Raw genomic sequence first — 19535 nt, forward strand, 5'->3', positions numbered from 1 at the left:
ATGTTATGAAGAAAATCTTTGATTCAACATAATGGTAACTACTTCATATAGTGTAGTCTGAAAATCTTTAGTGAATTCAATCTATAGTCACTGTAGTGTATAATTATAATTAAAATAAATGACTAAAGAGGGAATAAGTTGCTTTCTAGGTACTTGAAGTACTGCAGTTTTATTTCCTCCCTTCACTGAAAATCTCAATTTAAATACACTTTAAATAATACATATTTTTAGAATAATAAAATAAAACCACAGAAAGGAAAACAAAAACTCTGGATTCTCTATGGGTTACCACTTAACTGTGCTTAAAATGCAAAATAATTATTTTTTTGATTTAATCTTAGATTTTCATATACTGTTTCTTATATTAATGCAAGTGTATCACTTTTTTGTAACTTTGTAAAGATAAGTCATATATCAAGAATGAGATCAACTAAGTCTCCACAGAATAAGTTAAGATATCATCTATTTGTAAGCTGAAAAAATTATCATAGTTCACTGAGGGCCCAGGAAGAATCTGCTAATAAATCTTATAACTGAGATAGGAGATTTTTGGAAAATATTAGAGCATTTTCACCAATAATCTAATGTTGCTTCTATAATTTCTTTAGCTGTAACATAAATACGGAAAAGTGAGAATGTAGATAGTAAAAATAGAAAGGAACTTTTATTCATAACAATGTATAAAGCAAATGAAAGCTAATTTTAAAATACACATTAAATTCCATTTCTAATTTATGTATGAATTATATTCATGTTGATTTCAATAGTGATGTTTAAGGATAGGTATATCATTATACCAACAATATTTATATTTTCTGTAGATAGATGCTTAATATATATTTAAGAGCCTATTAACCACCTCTGAGTGAATTGTGATTCATCAACAGACAGCTGGAATCCTTATATAGTTTTCTGTAAATTTCAGATTAATATGATGGTACAAACATTAGGCTACTGCATTTGCATTTGCTAGGTGAAATCCAAATATGGTTGAGCTCTTCCCGGGGAGGTCTGCCAGATACTCTTTTTTGTGCCCGTTAGGTGAGAACACACAATTCCCCTCCCTCCTTCCCTCTCCATGCTCTTTCCTCTATCTTTTGAATTTAATTGTGATTGTCTTTCATATGGGTATATAGTTGTTCATCTACTGGTTCATATTAGTATGGAATACATTGGATACTTGCTTTTCCATTCTTGTGATACTTTACTAAGGAGAATGTTCTTCAACTCCATCCAGGTAAATACAAAAGATGTAAAGTTCCCATTTTTTATGGCTGCATAGTATTCTATAGTATACATACACCACCGTTTATTAATCCATACTTGGGTTTATTCCATATCTTGGTGACTGTGAATTGAGCTGCAATAAACATTCTAGTGCAAATATTTGTATGGTACAACGATTTTTTTTTCCTTTCTGGGTGGATACCTACTAATGGAATTGAAAGATCAAATGGAAGGTCTACTTTTAGCTCTCTGAGGATTCTCCATACTTCTTTCCAAAGAGGCTAAATTAGTTTTCAATACCACCAATAGTATAAGAGTGTTTCCTTTTCTCCACATCCACACCAGCGTTTGCAGCTCTGGCACTTTGTGATGTGGGCTATTCTCACCAGGGTCAGGTGACACCTCAGGGTGGTTTTGGTTTGCATTTTTCTGATATTAGAAACATTGAACACTTTTTGTCATGTGTCAATATGGTTTTAAGCTGTATACTTTAACAGGTGCACTTAATATACATTTCATGGAGGTGCCATTTTCAAACATAGCTAACCAGCTTTCAGCCATCTTGCTCTGCCTCTCTCTTTACTTCCTGCCAAAATCACAATAAGGAGGTTGGCCACATCTTCTCTCTTTCCTTCTGTACTTTGTCTCAAGTAGTGTCGCCTGGGGTACTGGGTTCTCCCCCAGGGAGCTGTAAGTAAAATAAAGATTGTACACATTCTAGGTCTCTCTCTTCAACTATATCTGGTCTTATTAGATCTCATCCAAAGGTAATAAAATTAAAACAATCCTATTCTCAGATCCTTGACCTTAACCATGGTCTTAACAGACCATGATAGAAAATTAAATTTCTAGGAAAAAAATATGTATTTAGTAAGAAAATTAGCTATGTTATCTACCAGAGTTACTTTCTGTACCTGAATTAAAGAAGAGAAGAAATAAAATGCATCACATCTGAGAAAATATAAGTTATTAGGAAACCTCATGGGTCATCTTTAAAAATCTATATTGAGTGAGTACTTTTTCTCAAATAAGTATCTCATGTAAATATCCATCATTTTTTTCAAGTAGCTCTCAAAATAAGATACTGTGAAAAATCATTTTTGTCACTTTGGTTCTATTTCCAGGATCTGAAATTCAGTGCTACTTGAGTTGAATGGTGTGTGATTAGTGAAGGGCAACCTGGGTCAATGTGAGTGTAAGTTATGGAAACTTTCAACTTTTTTTTTGATGTAATTTCTTGGTATTAACATAAACATATATTGAAAAAAATCTAGGAGGCAAATATATTGAACTTGCCCTAAACATATATTCCTCAGTTTTCCACCTATATTTTAAGGCTTTCTTGTAACTAACCTAGGCGGATGTCCATTGCTTCTGTTGAAGTAGCAGCCAACTGTTTAAACAGAGAAAAAATTAGCTGAAATTAATACTTCTCAATCTAGAGTAACTGATGCTATTTGGAACCATATAAACATTTCCAAGAAATAGTCACAATTAAAAGCAATGGAAGCAGACATTTACAGAATATATAAAATTAAATTCAATATTAAAGTCTACTACTTTCCTAATTTATAATAAATATAAAATCTAATAACAACAAATCCTCTTCAACTATCACACAAACTGCTGTTAATTGAACATAAGAAATGCATTTGAAGAGCTTCCATGGTAAAGAGAATGGAAAAATTTTGCAGTGTTCTGACCTTAGAGTTCACAATGAAATGCCATACGGCACAGAATCAGCACCATTAGGTAAGATCTTTCCCAATTCACAGTGTGTAGTATGCTTTATTTTTCTCTAAAGTCCCATTTTATAGTCTATTATTGGAAGCAAAATAGTCTTTTTGATGGAACAATGGACTGATTCAATATGTCAGATTCCATGTTCTTATCCAATGAACTGACAAAAAGTCACAGGAATTTAATTTAAAATAGGGTAAATCAAGCATTGCTTTATAAAGACCATTTGCATGTCATATAAGAGATCTTAAACAAAAGTACTTTTGTGGTTAGCCAAGCACATAAATACCTGGGAACTTTTAAAAGCTCAACATAATTTTTCCCCTATCAAAATTTATTATGAAGTATAGCCAACTGAATTTTTTCCCACTGATAAAACAGATCTCAAGCATTGTGTAATGAAAATAAAAGAGCATTTCTCCTACTATGACCTTGTAATGCAAAGTGAATATAATTGTTCCTGTGGGGGGGGGAAGATTTAATGAATGATTTTCTTATTTTCAAGCTATTGCATAGAACTTAATCCACTTAGCTGGTACGGAATTCAGTGGAAGTATTGTAATATAATTATATAGCCTTTGGAGGTCTTTAATGATATCAAAACAATATTATATTCTTAGGATAGAACTGAAATTCTTATATGTATTTCTTTTATCCACACATATGTCCGTAATACATATGTGTGTTTTATACGTACAAAAGTATATACAGAGAGTCCAGAGTTACAAACATCCAAGTGATGGATGATTCACACTTACAAACAGGGGCTATCAGAGGTAATAGGTAAATGTACCTGTTCCAACTGACATACAAATTCAACTTAGGAACAAACCTAGGGAACCTATCTTGTTCATAACCTGGGAACTGCCTGTATATAACACCTACAATTCTCTTTGTTTATACTGTAATTGCAAAAATGTTTCTTATTATTTCCTTTATTCTGATCTGATAAAAAAAACAAATACAAGTTTTGTTTTCATATCATCAATAAATCAAAATCCACGTAAGAGAAAAGATTTTTAAACATTAACTGAGTAAGAAACTTCACCCTGTTAACTACATGTTCTCTGTGAGTATTCCCATCTACGTATGGTAAAGAAATGCAGAAAAAAGATCACTGCTTATCATAATCAGAAACTGTTTTCCTAGTTGAGCCTGATTGCTGTATAAAATATGGCTTGCCATAAATGACTTTCGTCTTCAAGAAATGGCAGCCTTACCATTCTTCACATTGGCAGTGCCCACTCTACCTCCTTGCTTCTTTCTTCTGCACTTCTGACGCTGCACCTGAGCTCTCCCATATTCAGAAGGGCTGGTTGCACACCCATGTACACTGTAGTGCAGCCTCCCCTTTAGAAAACTATAGCACATGAAAAGAACAAATTGTCTAAGAAAAAAGAAAGGGAAATGTAGAAAAGGGAGCATCAAGAATGCTTGTGTTTACTTGCTCAAATATTACAAATGGTAGTTTTGCATAGTGAAAAAATGATAAGAAAAAAATGGAGAGAACGTGGTCTGGAAACTACTGAGGACCAAGTCATGTGCCAATAGAAAAGAATGCTTTGGAAGCCCGTCCGATAAAAGAGTGAGAGGGAAAAATGCAAGAAATTGTATTTCTGTTGAATTAACTGGTATTATCCCTTTCATAGTTTTTATATTACATTTTGTTTAATTTAATTCAAGGCTCTCAGATGGCCCTCTCTCATGGCATGTTCATAGGCGTTTTTAAGAAAAAATTCTAAAGGCATTAATGCAAACTAGAGGAGAAAGTAATAAAGAAATGACCTGGATTAGAATTATATCAAATAGAAAGAACTAAGTTATGCAAAAATGAATATGTTCTAATAAAATGAATTATTCATTATTATATATTTCTCTAATAAAAATCTCACTTATATTTTCCTATAGCAAAGCACACATTTCATATTTGACATAAATGAATCATACCTTCCACTCCCTTCCACTCCCTATCATTCTCCTTCCACTTTTGGAAATGCTATCTCTTCTCCCTCACGTGTGCTCTGGCATTTTTGGTCTTGCCCACAATGCACATGAAAAGTTAAGCATTTCTAATTCATTGTTAAATCAGGGAGATAAATATGAAGTTATTTTTCTAAACTGTATTTCCCTTTATCATCGTTGCCAGGTGAAAGAGAAACGCAAACAATGTAACCTACTCATTTGAGGACATGGCAGGAAAAGTAGAGGGTGAAAAGTTTCAATATAATCCATGGAGAAACTCAAGAGCTAATAGACACCACACCAGAGTAATTAACAGAAATTGACTTCAAGAAATAACAAGGAAGAAGATGTAGAAGAAACAGTGTCAGAAAACAAGTGGACATTAGATCATCTGCATTGAAAACCTGTTCAGGCAGATGTACTTCCTCCTCAATGTCTATCTTAATGGCGTTTGGAAACATATCTGCTGCCTCTTGCTTTTCCTGTTACATTGGCATTTTTTAAAATAGATTTAGCTTTTTTTTTGCAGTTTTTGGATGGGGCTGGGTTTGAACCCACCACCTCCGAAATATGAGCTGGCACCCTACTCCTTTGAGCCACAGGCACCGCCCTCACCCTGGCATTCTTTAAGCCAAACCTCTTTCTAAATTATTGAGCCAAGCTTTACCGGCATTAAATTCCCTGTATTTAGATCTTTGACCTTCTTTTTGTTTTAAGATGTCATATATGACTTTGCTTTTCTCAAATTATATTAAATGGGTATGCTTTTCTTAACAGCAATGGTGCACTCGCTAAAAACTGCATTCAATACAACATAAAAAAGTTATTTCACAAAAAGTGTAAGATTTTGACATGGACTGGCATAGCTATAGTGATGGCTTCACAAATTTTCTTTTCTATCATGATCCTTACACTGGATCACTTTTCCTTGAAATGGCTGGCAGCCTCTGCTGTGGAGATTAAGCTACCATCATGTCAAGTAATTTAAGTTTTTCTTGTAATGTCATTAATTTTCTTTACTTCTTGGGGCACTTCCAGCATCACTAGTGTCACTGCGTGTCAGTCCCATGGTGGATCACACATAAGTGAACCTGTGAAGTTCAGATCTGTGTTGTTCTGTACTTGGGTGTCCAACTTTTCTTTCTATTTTTCTACGACAGCACACTGGAAGAGCAGGAGTTGTCTCGGGCAACACATTAAATACAGAAACACTGAAGAAAGCTGATGAGCTTTAAAAAAAGATCTGTGCATTATTTTCACGAGATCCAACACCACAGATAACCAAAATAGGCCTCAGATAATTCAAATACAGGCACAGGTGGGACACCCTTTGGGACACACTAACAAGAGTGAAAAAAAAAAAAAAAAGAAACAAGTTGCCTGATGATACAAAGAGAAAAAAAAAAAAACTTTAACTTATGTTTGAAAAATATATCTATATATGATATCAGTAGCTATAACACAGGTACATACATTATATTAAGTGCATGGGGAAAAGCCTGAAAGAGTCTATACTAAACAGGGAAGATAGACTTCTCCTGGACAGAAGGGAAAGAGGCTTAGATCAGGTGGAAAAAGAAGATTTGTAGTTATATAGAGTATTATTTTAACAAGAACAATGTATTAACATAATGTAGTGGAAACCGCTCCCGAGCGCGGGGGCGGCGTCATCTCCCGGCACTGCAGCTAGCTCTCCCACCGCCCCTCCTCACGTCAGTCTTCCCGGAGCATGAGCGGCCTGCGCATCTACAGCACGTAGGTCACTGGCTCCCGAGAAATCAAGTCCCGGCAGAGCGAGGTGACCCGCATCCTGGATGGGAAGCGCATTCAATACCAACTAGTGGACATCTCCCAGGACAACGCCCTGCGGGATGAGATGCGAGCCTTGGCAGGCAACCCCAAGACCATCCCGCCCCAGATTGTCAATGGAGACCAGTACTGTGGGGACTATGAGCTCTTCGTGGAGGCTGTGGAACAAAACACGCTGCAGGAGTTCCTGAAGCTGGCCTGAATCAGGCCAGCCTGCAGATTCCCCACTGGACTCCCATGTCACCATGTTCTCCCCACAGCCCTCACTTGGCCATGAATGACCTTGTGACCAACTCTCTGCCATTCCTAACTTTCTAACCTCAGAGTCTCTAACTGTAGCCTCCTCTTCTCCATTCAAAGGCAACATTCCTTATCCACTTAGTCTCAGAAATTGTCTTAATAACAGCCCCAAATGCTGGCTGTTCCCAGCCAGGCCTTGGGACTGCCACCCTGCCTGGCACTAGGTGATGGGCACCACTGTTGGTTCCATTAGCCAGAGCTCTGCCAAAGGCCCCGCAACACCCCCCAACAGGAGCACCCTAGAGATGATTAAATGCCCATTCCACTGGCAAAAAAAAACAAACAAAAAACATAATGTAGTGTATTTAATAGTTAAAATAAAATTGCTCTAATGTCTTTGGAAAAACTCCTAACACATAATATTTCAAATTTTAATTATTAAAAAATTATTATTTTTTTTTTACAGGCCAGTAATGGAGAGAGAATCTCACTTTGTCACCCTTAGTAGAGTGCTATAGCATCATAGCTCACAGAAGCTCAAACACTTGGGCTCAACCAATTCTGTAGCCTCAACCTCCCAAGGCACCTGCCACAATGCCTGGATATTTTTAGATATGAGGTCTCTTTCTGGCTCAGGCTATTCTTGAACCTATGAGTTTAGGCAATCCACCCTCCTTGGCCTCCCATAGTACTAGGATTACAGGTGTGAGCCACCACACCCCGCCAAAAAGCAACTTTTAAAACATTGCTTATTACTTATGTAAATTATCTGATGCTATGTGCTGAATTACCAACTACTCATTATGTAGCTTTCTTAGAATCCAAGTTCTCTTGACTTTTTATTTTCTGCATTTAAAAATACTTCTGATTCTTATATTTTAAGTAATAATTATTGGCATATTGGATTTATATTCATTTCATAGTCAATACAATGAATTCCTTTCTCTATTTTATTAATTTATCTAATTTTTGAAATTGATTAGAATATATAAATAACTTATGAAGAAAAAATCACGCTAACTCATGGTAATATTGAATAAAAACTAAAAATCATCTATTTTTTTTTGGTACTATTAGTTAATACAGTTTATAAAACCCATTTGCTCAAATCTAATTTCCAAGTTAGTTCATCTCCATAGACAATAGGGGATTAGAAGCTGCCAATACATTCAGCTATCTTGGAACTACGTTTACCAATTAATAATGCTCATTAGTAGACTGGAGAGTTAACTGGAAAATCTCCCTGGGATGAACCATCTCATGCAGTGTGTTTCCACATAAGAAGTCAAGAAGGCAAAGTACCAGTACAATTCAAATTCACTTCCTATAAAATGGAATTCCCAATTTTTCCATATAAAAAGGCTTTTAGCTGCACATTGATAATATTAATGATTCTATTTTATTTTTATTTCAGATTAATATGAGGGTAGAAACGATTAGGTTACACTGATTGTGTTTGTTAGGTAAAGTCCAAGTTGTAGTTGAGCCCAGGAGGTTTGCCATTTGCCCTTACTTTGAGCACATTAAGCTACCTCTCCCTTCTGTCCCGGTGCTTCTTTCCCCTCACCCCTACTTGAATTTAAATTGTGTTTTTCTCTGGTGTGGGCACATAATTGTTCATCTACTGGTTTCATATTAATACTGAGTACATTAGATACTTGCCTTTCCATTCTTGTGATACTTTACTAAAGAGAATGTTCTTCAACTCCATACAGGTTAATACAAAAGCTGAAAAGTCTCCATCTTTATTTTGGCAGAATAGTATTCCATGGTATACATTATACCACAGTTTATTAATTCATTCACGGGTTGATAGGAGTATTAACTATTTTAATAAAAATGACAAAAACACATTATATGTACATTTCATGTTATGTAGCATACATAAACAGATTTTTAAAACTGCTTTCATTATGATTATAGAGGACAATAGGCTTATACAAAGAGTGCATAAGACACAAAGTTTATGTATGTTTATGTATGTTTATGTGGTTTATGCAATTTCACACATCAGCTTAAATTTCACATATCATCAATCATATTTTTACCATATTATTTTCAAAATGAAAACTAACAAGAAGGAAAAGAAAAAAAGTTGGTCAAATATGCAAAGAGGAAAAAGAACTTAATTTATATTTAAGAGATATAAATCTATATATGATATTTATGTATGTATTTATATATTATTATTTAAATATATGTTTTAAAAGTCTAACTATATATGATATCAATAGATACCACACAGGTACACACATTACATCCAGTGCATGGGAAAAGCTGTGGCTGGGTAGGGTGGCAGGTCATATATATTTTTTAAATTTTATTTTATTATTAAATCATAGCTGTGTACATTAATGCGATCATGGGGCACCATACACTGGTTTTATAGACCGTTTGACACATTTTCATCACACTGGTTAACATAGTCTTCCTGGCATTTTCTTAGTTATTGTGTTAAGACATTTATAGTCTACATTTACTAAGTTTCACATTACTAAGTGTAATCCCACCAATCACCCTCCCTCCGCCCAGGTCATGTTTTTAAGTCTGGGGCACCGGTTCACAGCCTGTCAGGAGCCTGGAAGCAGGTGCGAGACGTCACCTGCATAGGACCTGTGGAGTCAGGCTCCGGAACTTGCTCCCACAGCAAAGCCATGAGCCGGCCGGAGGGCCACCGCCACATCCTGCAGACCAACAGGCCATGGGTAGAGGGGAGCGACAACTGCACAGACACTCGGGTCCGGAAGGGGCTCTGTCCTTACCTGGTAAAGCGCTTCCACTAACTGGATTAGCAATGATGCCCTGGGAGGCTCAGGTGGAAGTGCTCGCGGTGGCCCCCTGCAGCCCGGAGGAGGCCGTGCAGGGGGCAGAGGCAGGTCTGACAGCTCAGAGGCTTCCCCGGTGGGACGAAGCCCCCAAAGGCAGAAAATCTCACTTGTAACCAAGACAACGCACCGTGGAACACTTGCAACTTTCTTCTGAACCTTTGACTACTAAAATTATGGTAGACCTTACATATTTTCCCCATCTTAAAAAAAAAAAAGTAAATAAATAAATAAAGACATGGGAGAAAACCTCAATGAGTCTATAATAAGCCAGGAAGATAGGCTTCTTCTGGACAGAAGGAAAAGAGGCTTGGATCAGTTGGAGAAAGGACTATCTTTAAAAAATTGCTGTATAATATTACGAAGGCCTGTAAGATCATTTATAAAATGGTGCACTACTTTTATCTGTTACGGGAACAACTAATAAGGCTTTCTGTATAAATGATATGATGTGAACAACAAAAAAAAATGCTTAAATACAGGTAGAATAAACCTTTTAACAAAACACTTTTAGAAATAATAAACATTATAGCTATATAAAACTGTACTGATTGTTGGTGTTTATCTCCTCCAAAAATTCGTTAAGTCTGTCACACTTGTTGGCTTTCTCTGTGGAACAGGCCTTCTGATGCTTGCTTTGCTAAATGCCCACTCTTGTGAGTGGAGATTCTACCTGTGTAACAATTTTGGAAGATGCCTTCAACAAAATACTGAAACTGCATATTTCGCCTCTGAAAAACGATGAGGATATCCTGGAACATAAAAACATAATTTAAAAAAAAACTATTTAAAATAAATATTTAAGTCCAAGGGTTTTCCTTCAGTTGCAAAAAAAAGCATTCTTTCAGAAACCTAATGGCCTAAAACAGGTGGGAGAGACACATGTCGCTATAGTGTGAAGACTGGGTCACTATCTGGGATTAACTACCTGTCTTACATTTGTACATTTATCACATACATTCCACAAATCATTGTATTGTCACAAATATAGTAAACCTGTAGATAGTCAAATTATCTACACTCATCAAAAGGGTCAAAATCACAGAACACAGCCAGCAACCATTGCTCTGAATATTGCTGAGGGAAAAGAAATGCTAGTGATCCAGGAAGTCACTCCAGTTCTCAATATGAAGGGCTAATCAGCTAGCTACACAAAGCAAGGGAATTTGATCATGAAATCATTGATAATAAAAACTGATAGAGAACTTTAGATAGCCCCTGGCACAACTGTGGCTTGATTTTAAGCATGAGATCAAAGCCCAAATAGATGTAATGGCTTACAAATCAAGGCATCCCTTATTAATTATATAGTCAATTACAATATCCTTTCAGTTGTTTCTTCTCAAAATTTTATGTGTGCAAACTATTTTTTAATACTTAAAATGCCCGAAAAGCTTACATTCCATTTTTTGCTTGTCTAATTTTACTCAGAGATATATTTTATTTACTTGAAAGTTATACTACATTTATCTATTGCAATATATCTGGATAATAAGGTATAGAAATTTGAAATTTCAGTTGTGCACTATTCTTACCCACATTTTGGTATTCTAAACTCTGTTTTTTTGGAAAAAAGAGTCAGTGGTTCTAGTAAGGAATTGACAATGGATTGTCACTCCAAATGGATAATTCTAAAATCTGAATTTTACAATTCAAATGAATTATCATGAGACTATCTAAGCCACCTACACAGAAACAAATGGGTATTCATAATATTTCTTCTATTATTAGGAAATACTGTGTAATGATCAGTTAGTTGCAATCTCTTTCAAAAAACTTATTTCTGGGTCCCCAAATATTTAATTTCAGCTTAATATTTGTGGGATGACTATATACTAGATTATGTAATTATATATTTATATATGTGTATATATTCATGCATATACATATACAGGGTGTCCAGAAAGTTTGTGTGCAACTTAAAATGTAAAGCTATTGTAAATTATTAAAATTTGAGGAAAAAAATGATGAAATAGTGTCTTTCACAGCGATTTGATGGTAATGGATCTAGACAATTATACTAAGTGAAGTAATGCCTAAATGGAAAACTCAGTACGACATGTTCATACTTACAAGGGGAAGCTCAAGCTGCAAGTATGCAGGGGCATACAGTGTGTTACAAGGCATATTGGAGACTCCAAAGGGGAGGATGGAGGAAGGTAAAGAAAAAAAAAAAAACTGCCTGTCACATGCAGTATGCATCATTCGGATAATGGGTACACTAAAACTCCAGAGATCATCAATATACAATTCATACATGTAACCAAAACTACTTGTGTTCCTAAATCTATTGAAAATTAAAAAATATATAAATAAAATAGAATGGAGAGTACAACAAAACCAAAGCATAAACAATGTCTTTATATTCAGGAGTTATTGCCATCTAAGAGCTAGAACTGAAGAAGTTTTATAAATAAAAAGAAAACGTAGATTTACCCTACTTTCTGAAGAATAATTATTTTATTGAAGTTTTTTTTACAGAAATAATTAATAGTTATTTAGAAAAATAAGACAATAAGATACAATGGAAAAACCATAGAAACAAAAATCTCTTAGATTCCCACTAATTCACCAATTAGTGATGAACATATATACTTTTAAATCAATTTATATGTATATAAGCATATAAACATATGCGCTTACATATATATTTATAGTGTGTACATGTATATATGTCTTGACTGTCTTCCAACATGTTGCCTTTTGACTTTTGACAAAGCTAAAACAAATGTACATTGGCACATAAAATAATGATAAAGGCATCAATAAATCACTTCTTCACTTTTCTGAATTTTATTAACAATACATTAATATATAATGCAGTGTCAACTTGACTGGATTTGGTTTGTGAAATATTCCCAAAAATATTTCAAAGACTTATCCACACTGAATTTGCTTTTGACATTCCTTTGATATTAACTGTTATTTATTGTCTTATCAGGCAGCTGAGTCAATCTTTTGCACTTAAAACTTTTATTACTTTTGTGTTGAAAGTATCATTTGCTACTTTAATAAGTTTATACTTCCTAATTCAGTAATCTAAATTCTACAACTCACTTGGAAGTTATAGGATGTACTTTTCATGGTACATTTATCAACAATGCTTTACATATAAATAAAATATTTAGCAAGGAATTCATAAAGTTAAAGTACCAGTAGTCTATTTTGAAGAGTTAAACTGTATTGCTGCACTGACAGTATGTTTGTATGTAGAAATTTTAACCAATAAATGTGAAAAAACATAATTAGACACAAAATACCTGACCACAGAAGTAACTTACATATATTGTTAGCTTACTAGAAATTACCCTCCAACTAAAAACAAAGGAGTCATAGAACACTTGTTAAAAATAGTGTACTGCGCATGACCTCAAGTCAGTTTTTAAATTTTTTTAAAATTTTAATGAACATGTAATAATTATAATTTATGGAATACAGAGTGATGTTTTGATACTTACAATGTGTAATGCTCGAGTTGGGGTAATTAGCTTATCTATTACCTCAAACATTATTAATTTCTCTGTATTGCAAAAATTTAAATTCTCTCTTCTAATTTTTGAGGATATACAATAAATTATCTTAACCATATTCATTCTCTAGAACACCAGAATTCAGTCCTCTAATTGGGCTGTAATTTTGTATCCATTAGTCAGCTTTCATTCTTCCTCCCACCTCCCTGCCCTTCCCACTCTTTTACTCTTCATTTCATGAGTTCAAATTTTACCAAGTAAGTTTCTATTGTCAGGACACACCACCACCCTTTCACGTCTCTTAAGTAGATACCCTGCCCTAAAAGTAAAGCAAATTGAGTACATCATGATGAGAAAATAAACATACACAAATGAAATTGCTAAAAAAAAAACAAAACATCAGTTTATTAAATAAATAGTAATCAAAGCCCGATTTCTTTTAACTTTAGGTATTGAAAAGGAAATTAGCTACTCCAAATTAAGCTCTGTATATTTTATCTTTTATTATGACATATAACATATTCACAGAACAACAGAAATATTTATATACTGCCTAAGTAATTACAAGCAAACATGCAGACCAAAAACTAGAAATTTTTGAATATTCACACACACCATTTGTCCTTCCTTGTCACAAACTCTTTGCCCCTGCCAGAAGTAAGGGTGTTTGGAATTTTACTTGTTTTGAATTACAATTTTGTCATTTCAATATACAACCATAAAATTTTTATTTTTATGTTGCCTATTTGTAACTAAATAAAATCATATATTAGATATTCTAATGCAGTGTGCAATTTTATTTTATGGGCATCAAATTTTTGTATGAGGTTACTTTGGAATTATTGTTTCTTAGATTATTACATTTTATTTATCTTTCATAATACTATTCCTATGATTGTTGTATATTTGTGTTGTTTGTTACGTTGGCATTTAGGAAGAGTGATGCTTTGAACATTGTTGAACATGTCTGCTGATAGGGAAAAATATCAGTTTTCCCTAGAGTACGGACCTAGAAATAGGATCCCTGGGTCATAGAAAATGCGTATCCTTCAACTTTGCCACACGATGCCCAACTGTTTTCCAATGTAGTTATTTTTCCCTACTGACCTTCTGAATTGTTTGAGAAATACTGTTACTCTCTATCTTTAATAGAACTTTATATTGTCAGACATTTCCGTCTTAGCTGTTGGGCTTGTGAGAAGAAATGTGTGTGTTTGTCATCTGTATTTGCACTTGGTGAAACATTTCTTGTTGGATACTGCCATTTTTTACATTTTGTTACCCAAAAATTACCTGCAGTTGCATGAGTATTTGGGATGAGTTGCTGTGTGAGAGTATGTGCTGCAGATATTATTTCCCTCTTTTTTTTTTTTAAATTAAATCATAGGTGTGCACATTAATGCAATCATGGGGTACAATGTGCTGGTTTTATATACAATTTGAAATATTTTCATCAAACTGGTTAACATAGCCTTCATGGCATTTTCTTAGTTATTGTGTTAAGACGTTTATATTCTACATTTAGTAAGTTTCACCTGTACCCTTCTAAGATGCACCGTAGGTGTGGTCCCACAAATTGCCCTTCCTCCACCCACCACCCACCCTCCTTTGCCCCTTTCCCCATATTCTTGGGCTATAATTGGGTTATAGCTTTCATATGAAATCTATAAGTTAGTTTCATAGTAGGGCTGAATACATTGGATAATGTTTTTTCCATTTTTGAGATACTTTGCTAAGAAGAATATGTTCCAGCTCATTTCCCTCTTAATTATCTGGTAAAAACATGTTTTTCTAATAGGGACTTTTAATTTGACCAACAAGGTCAAATATATTTTTTTTCCATTGATGGTTCATTTCTTGTTTAAAAAATACATTTCTCCTCTGAGTCTGCAGAGATATTCTTTGGTATTTTCTATTGTTTTGCTCATCACTTATACAGTTGGAATTGAGGGTTCTGTAGGAGGCAGGAGCTCAGCTAAAATACTCTTTTTTCCATGTAGATAACTAATTTCCTAATATAATTTAAAATTTTTGCCTCTCTTTCTTTTTAACCATGTCAACTTTGTTGTAAATCAAGTTTCCATATATGCATAAGTCTGTCTCTGGGCTGTTAAGTATATTTGTCTAGATTTGCATCAATAATAGACTATCTTAATTATTAAGGATTTATGAGTATTGTTAGTAAGTAGAGCATATCACCCCATCAATTTTCACACATACAGTTAGAATGTTAATTGGAATACATTTAATATTTAGCACAACTTGAAGAAGATTGACAACTTGACAACATTGAGTCTGAAAATTTATGAATATGTCTTGATGTCTCCCATTTATGTATTTATTTATTTAATACTTATACTTCTCCATAAACTTTTATTGCCTTCTATTCCTTTTTAGTACTGTATATTTCAATGCTGCTTTCACTTTTTTAAAAGTTCTTTCTTGATTGTTGTTTTCATGTGAAATACAACTGTATTTTTACATTGATTTTTATATCTAGCCTTAGTAATCCTCTAAATTTACCTCTAAGTTCTCATGGATTTTCCAAACACACAGCTTATTGTCTCAAAATGATGTTTTTATTTTTCCTTTTCAAAACAATATAATGACACTGGTTTTCTTCCTTTTCAACCCTTATAGGTTTTACCTCATTTTCCTTTTACCGCACTATCCATCAATTCATTGTAAGGTTTCATATAACTGGGGACAATTTTTTTAATCTTTCTTCATTTTAAAAAGCTATCCAGTTTTCACTTTGAAATATAATATTTTATGCAAGTTTTAAATGTAGTTAAGAATAACCAGATTTTTTTCTTGCTAAAAGATTTCATTGTGAATAGGTAGTAATTATTATCAAGTGTTTTTCCTATAAATATAATCAATATCTTCATGTAATTGTTCTCCTTTAATCTGTTAATATGGGGAATTGCCTTGATTAACTTTTAGAGTTAAATCAATTTTTCATTTCTGGATGAATTCTTGCAAGTCATAGTGTAATGTCTTTATATCTTTATAGATATATAGATATTTGGTGATGTATCTATCTATATCAACATCTGCAATTTTCTATAGTATTTAAATTATTTTGCATGTGTGTTTGCTGAAATGTTTCACTGATTTTTTTCTTCCTTTTCATACTAGCCTTATTCTGAGTTCTGTCAAAGTTTATCTTAATTTTATAAATGGAGTTAAGAATGAAATGATACTGAAGTTTATTTTTTTCTTCTATATTATTTCCTCTCTTTTAAATTCTTTATCTTCTCTTTCTGGGATGCTGAGCACATTAATACTAAACAGTATGATATTATTGTACTTCCCGTGAATATTCAGTTCTGCTTTTCTCCTTCATATCTCTCCTCTTAACAGTATCTCAGGATGGGTATTATTTGTGCTTATGAAAGGAATCGTGCACCTGTGATAACATGAGTTTTTATTCTAGCATATCTAATTGACTCTTTTTTAGACATTTCACCAATGGACAGGAAAAATACTTGTGCCTTGGAACGTCTTGATTGGTCAGAAAATATGGAAGAACTCAAAGAATGATGGATATGTCTCAAAAAAAAATGTCTGTTTTAACTCTGTAGTAGTTTACCTTCCAAATTAAACAACATGCTGTGGTTTGAATATTTGGTTCCTCTAAAACATGTAGCATTGAGAGGTGGGGTCTTTAGGAGATAATTGAATCATGGGGATTATTTGAGTCATGGATTAATGAATTAATTAGTGATCTTAAAGGGTAAATGCATGGCTTTATAAAAGAGAAAGAGAGAACTGAGATATGGTTTCAGATGACATGCCTCCCCCCGCCCGTCCCCATCCCCTTCCCACCATGTTGCCCTACATTGAGGTAAAGTGAAAGTGTCCAGGAAATACTCTAATCAGATGTGTCCTTCAACCTTAGACTTCCAAGTCTGTCTAACTATAAGAGATAAATCTATTTCTTTATAAAGTACCAAGTTTTATGTATTTTGTTATACTAAATAGAATAGGAACTAAGATAATGATTACAATAGATTATATGTCATTGGACAAAATAGTATGGACTTACATCATGAGTCCGTACTTAACATCAATAAAAAATGTTTACTGAAAAATTGGAGATTGATATAGTTTTAAGATGTCTTTTCACAAGTATTCATTACAAAGGAAAATAGAGTAACTTTACATGGGAGATGAGGCAGGGACATCTTTAAGAGAACAAAGTAAAAAGTTCATTAGCACTGGGCACACTACAATCCTAACATGGTGAAGAAGCAATGAGAAGACACAGCTTTGTATCGTTACATCATTACCAAAGATGCACGGCCAAATCTAATCCCGAGAACATTGGAGAAAATGAAGTGCAGACCAAACTCTTCCCAAACTGAGAAACATTCTACAAAAAAGTGTTCTATAGCTTTAGAAACTGACCAGGAAACAATTCCAAGAAATTGTCAGGAAATATCCCAGAAAATAAAACCCATGACAACTAACAGAAATATGTGATTCACTGTGAACTGGATACTTTTGTTCTAAAGTACTGTCAGGGACCAGTCTCGGCACACAGTGGCCAGGTGGTACGAGGAGACTGGAAAATTATTAGTAGGAGTTATAAAATATTAATATAGATGAATAATAAACACAGATTGTAGGATAATATTTAGAAATAAACATATCCTATATCAAGCACACAAAGTGAACTCAGTGTGAGTTTAAAATGGCTTGCTTTTTTTCCAGAGGCTTAAGGGACCTGGGTCCCCCTGGGACACATGCAGAGTTGGCTTCCCTGGAGGTAAAAATTCCATAAGCCATTTCTCTGAAGCTGTGCACCCCGTGAAGCCTGAGATCAAAGGGCATGCCACCCTTCCTCAGAGATATGGGCCAGAGGGTTAACATATGTTAAGAACATATTGTCAGAGGTCTATAGGTACTCTGCCCTGAGGAAAAGACACAGTCGTTACTTCATACTGAGTAAACTGAGTGAATGCTTGAAGATATTCTTCCATTAACTCTGTTCCCCTGTGGCTACTTTCTTCTTTATGATTTTGTTTACATACCTGCCCAGAGATTATTCAGTGTTAGAAGAAAATGTTTACTGCAAAAGTGATTGTGTTGATGTGGTAGTAGGATATTTCCTTTCAAGTTAATTTCAGATAGGTAAATTGAGGTAATGGTGAAACTAACAGATAATAGATTAAGTGTGTACGTGACTAGAAAGGTGTAAAGTCAAACCCCTAAATAAAGAATTTTGCTACACGCCATCTCATCTCATGTAGTCTGTTTCTTGACTTAATAATTACAGGAGCGAGTTTACACCCACGGCAAAGCTGCTGTTCATTCGCATCTCCAGTCATGCAAAAGAGATAAAGAGACAGTTTTAAGAGCAGTGGGGCTCAGGAGGCGACACACAAATCCTCACAAGGCTTCCAGTATGCCGCCCTGAGTATCAGGGTACCTTTGCATTTATGTCATACATCAGCATTACAGTCATAAATCTCATGAAAGCAAGGCAAACAATCCCATCATGGTTCTTACTGTGCTTCATTCCTACTAACTAGACTAACTCTACAGATGATTACATTAATTGCATGGCTTTACTTATTACTTTTTACTGTTTCAATGTATTACGGTCTTAATGTAAACAAAGTCTTGATAAGGAAGTCAATCAGAGGTCAACTTAAGGACCAAATATTAGGCTGACCCACAGTCACACCCACAGATGTGATATTTTAATACTCTGACAGACTTGTGTCCAAACAGATAGACTCCTCTGGCCCAATGAAGGCGACAGAAGAAAAGAGATCTTTCTTGTCCTTATCTGGTCCAGACCAAGTCTTCCTGGTTGGACAAAATTTAAAGAATTCACATTCTTAAGTCTGCAAAACCACTCACCCAGAGCACACAGCTCTGCCTTGGTAGAAAGCAGCTTCCAGGCCTCCAGCCAGCTGTGCCGCAGCTGTGAGGGGAGAGGAATATACAACACACCAGGCTGCAGAAATATTAAAGAGACAGGATCTCGTACTTTGTGCTCAAAACTAGGAAAATGGGTCTAATTGATTCCCCATAACTTGTTTCCCTTTGTCTAGACTTTGTTTCCTATTCCTAATAATATTTCTAATCTACTAACAATTAGTAATTGAATACTGGTATCAAATTTATAAAATCATTATTACTAGCAATGCAAACACATTAAGGTATGACTCCTCCCTTAAGTCTTCCCACATGCACTCTTCAAGTACATTATTACCTGAATAAGATGAAGTTGAACTTTGAATAAGTT

General features: G+C 34.5%; 1 pseudogene across 1 annotated transcript; it reads left to right on the plus strand.

Annotated features, from left to right (window-relative positions):
* The first annotated feature begins 6658 nt into the window (after positions 1-6658).
* LOC128589165 (SH3 domain-binding glutamic acid-rich-like protein 3) lies at positions 6659-7063 on the plus strand (annotated as a pseudogene). Its single transcript, XR_008380860.1, has one exon. The product of XR_008380860.1 is annotated as an SH3 domain-binding glutamic acid-rich-like protein 3 (transcript).
* The last annotated feature ends 12472 nt before the right edge of the window (positions 7064-19535 follow it).

This window comes from Nycticebus coucang, chromosome 1, assembly GCF_027406575.1.
Source record: "Nycticebus coucang isolate mNycCou1 chromosome 1, mNycCou1.pri, whole genome shotgun sequence".
Classification (NCBI taxonomy): domain Eukaryota; kingdom Metazoa; phylum Chordata; class Mammalia; order Primates; family Lorisidae; genus Nycticebus; species Nycticebus coucang.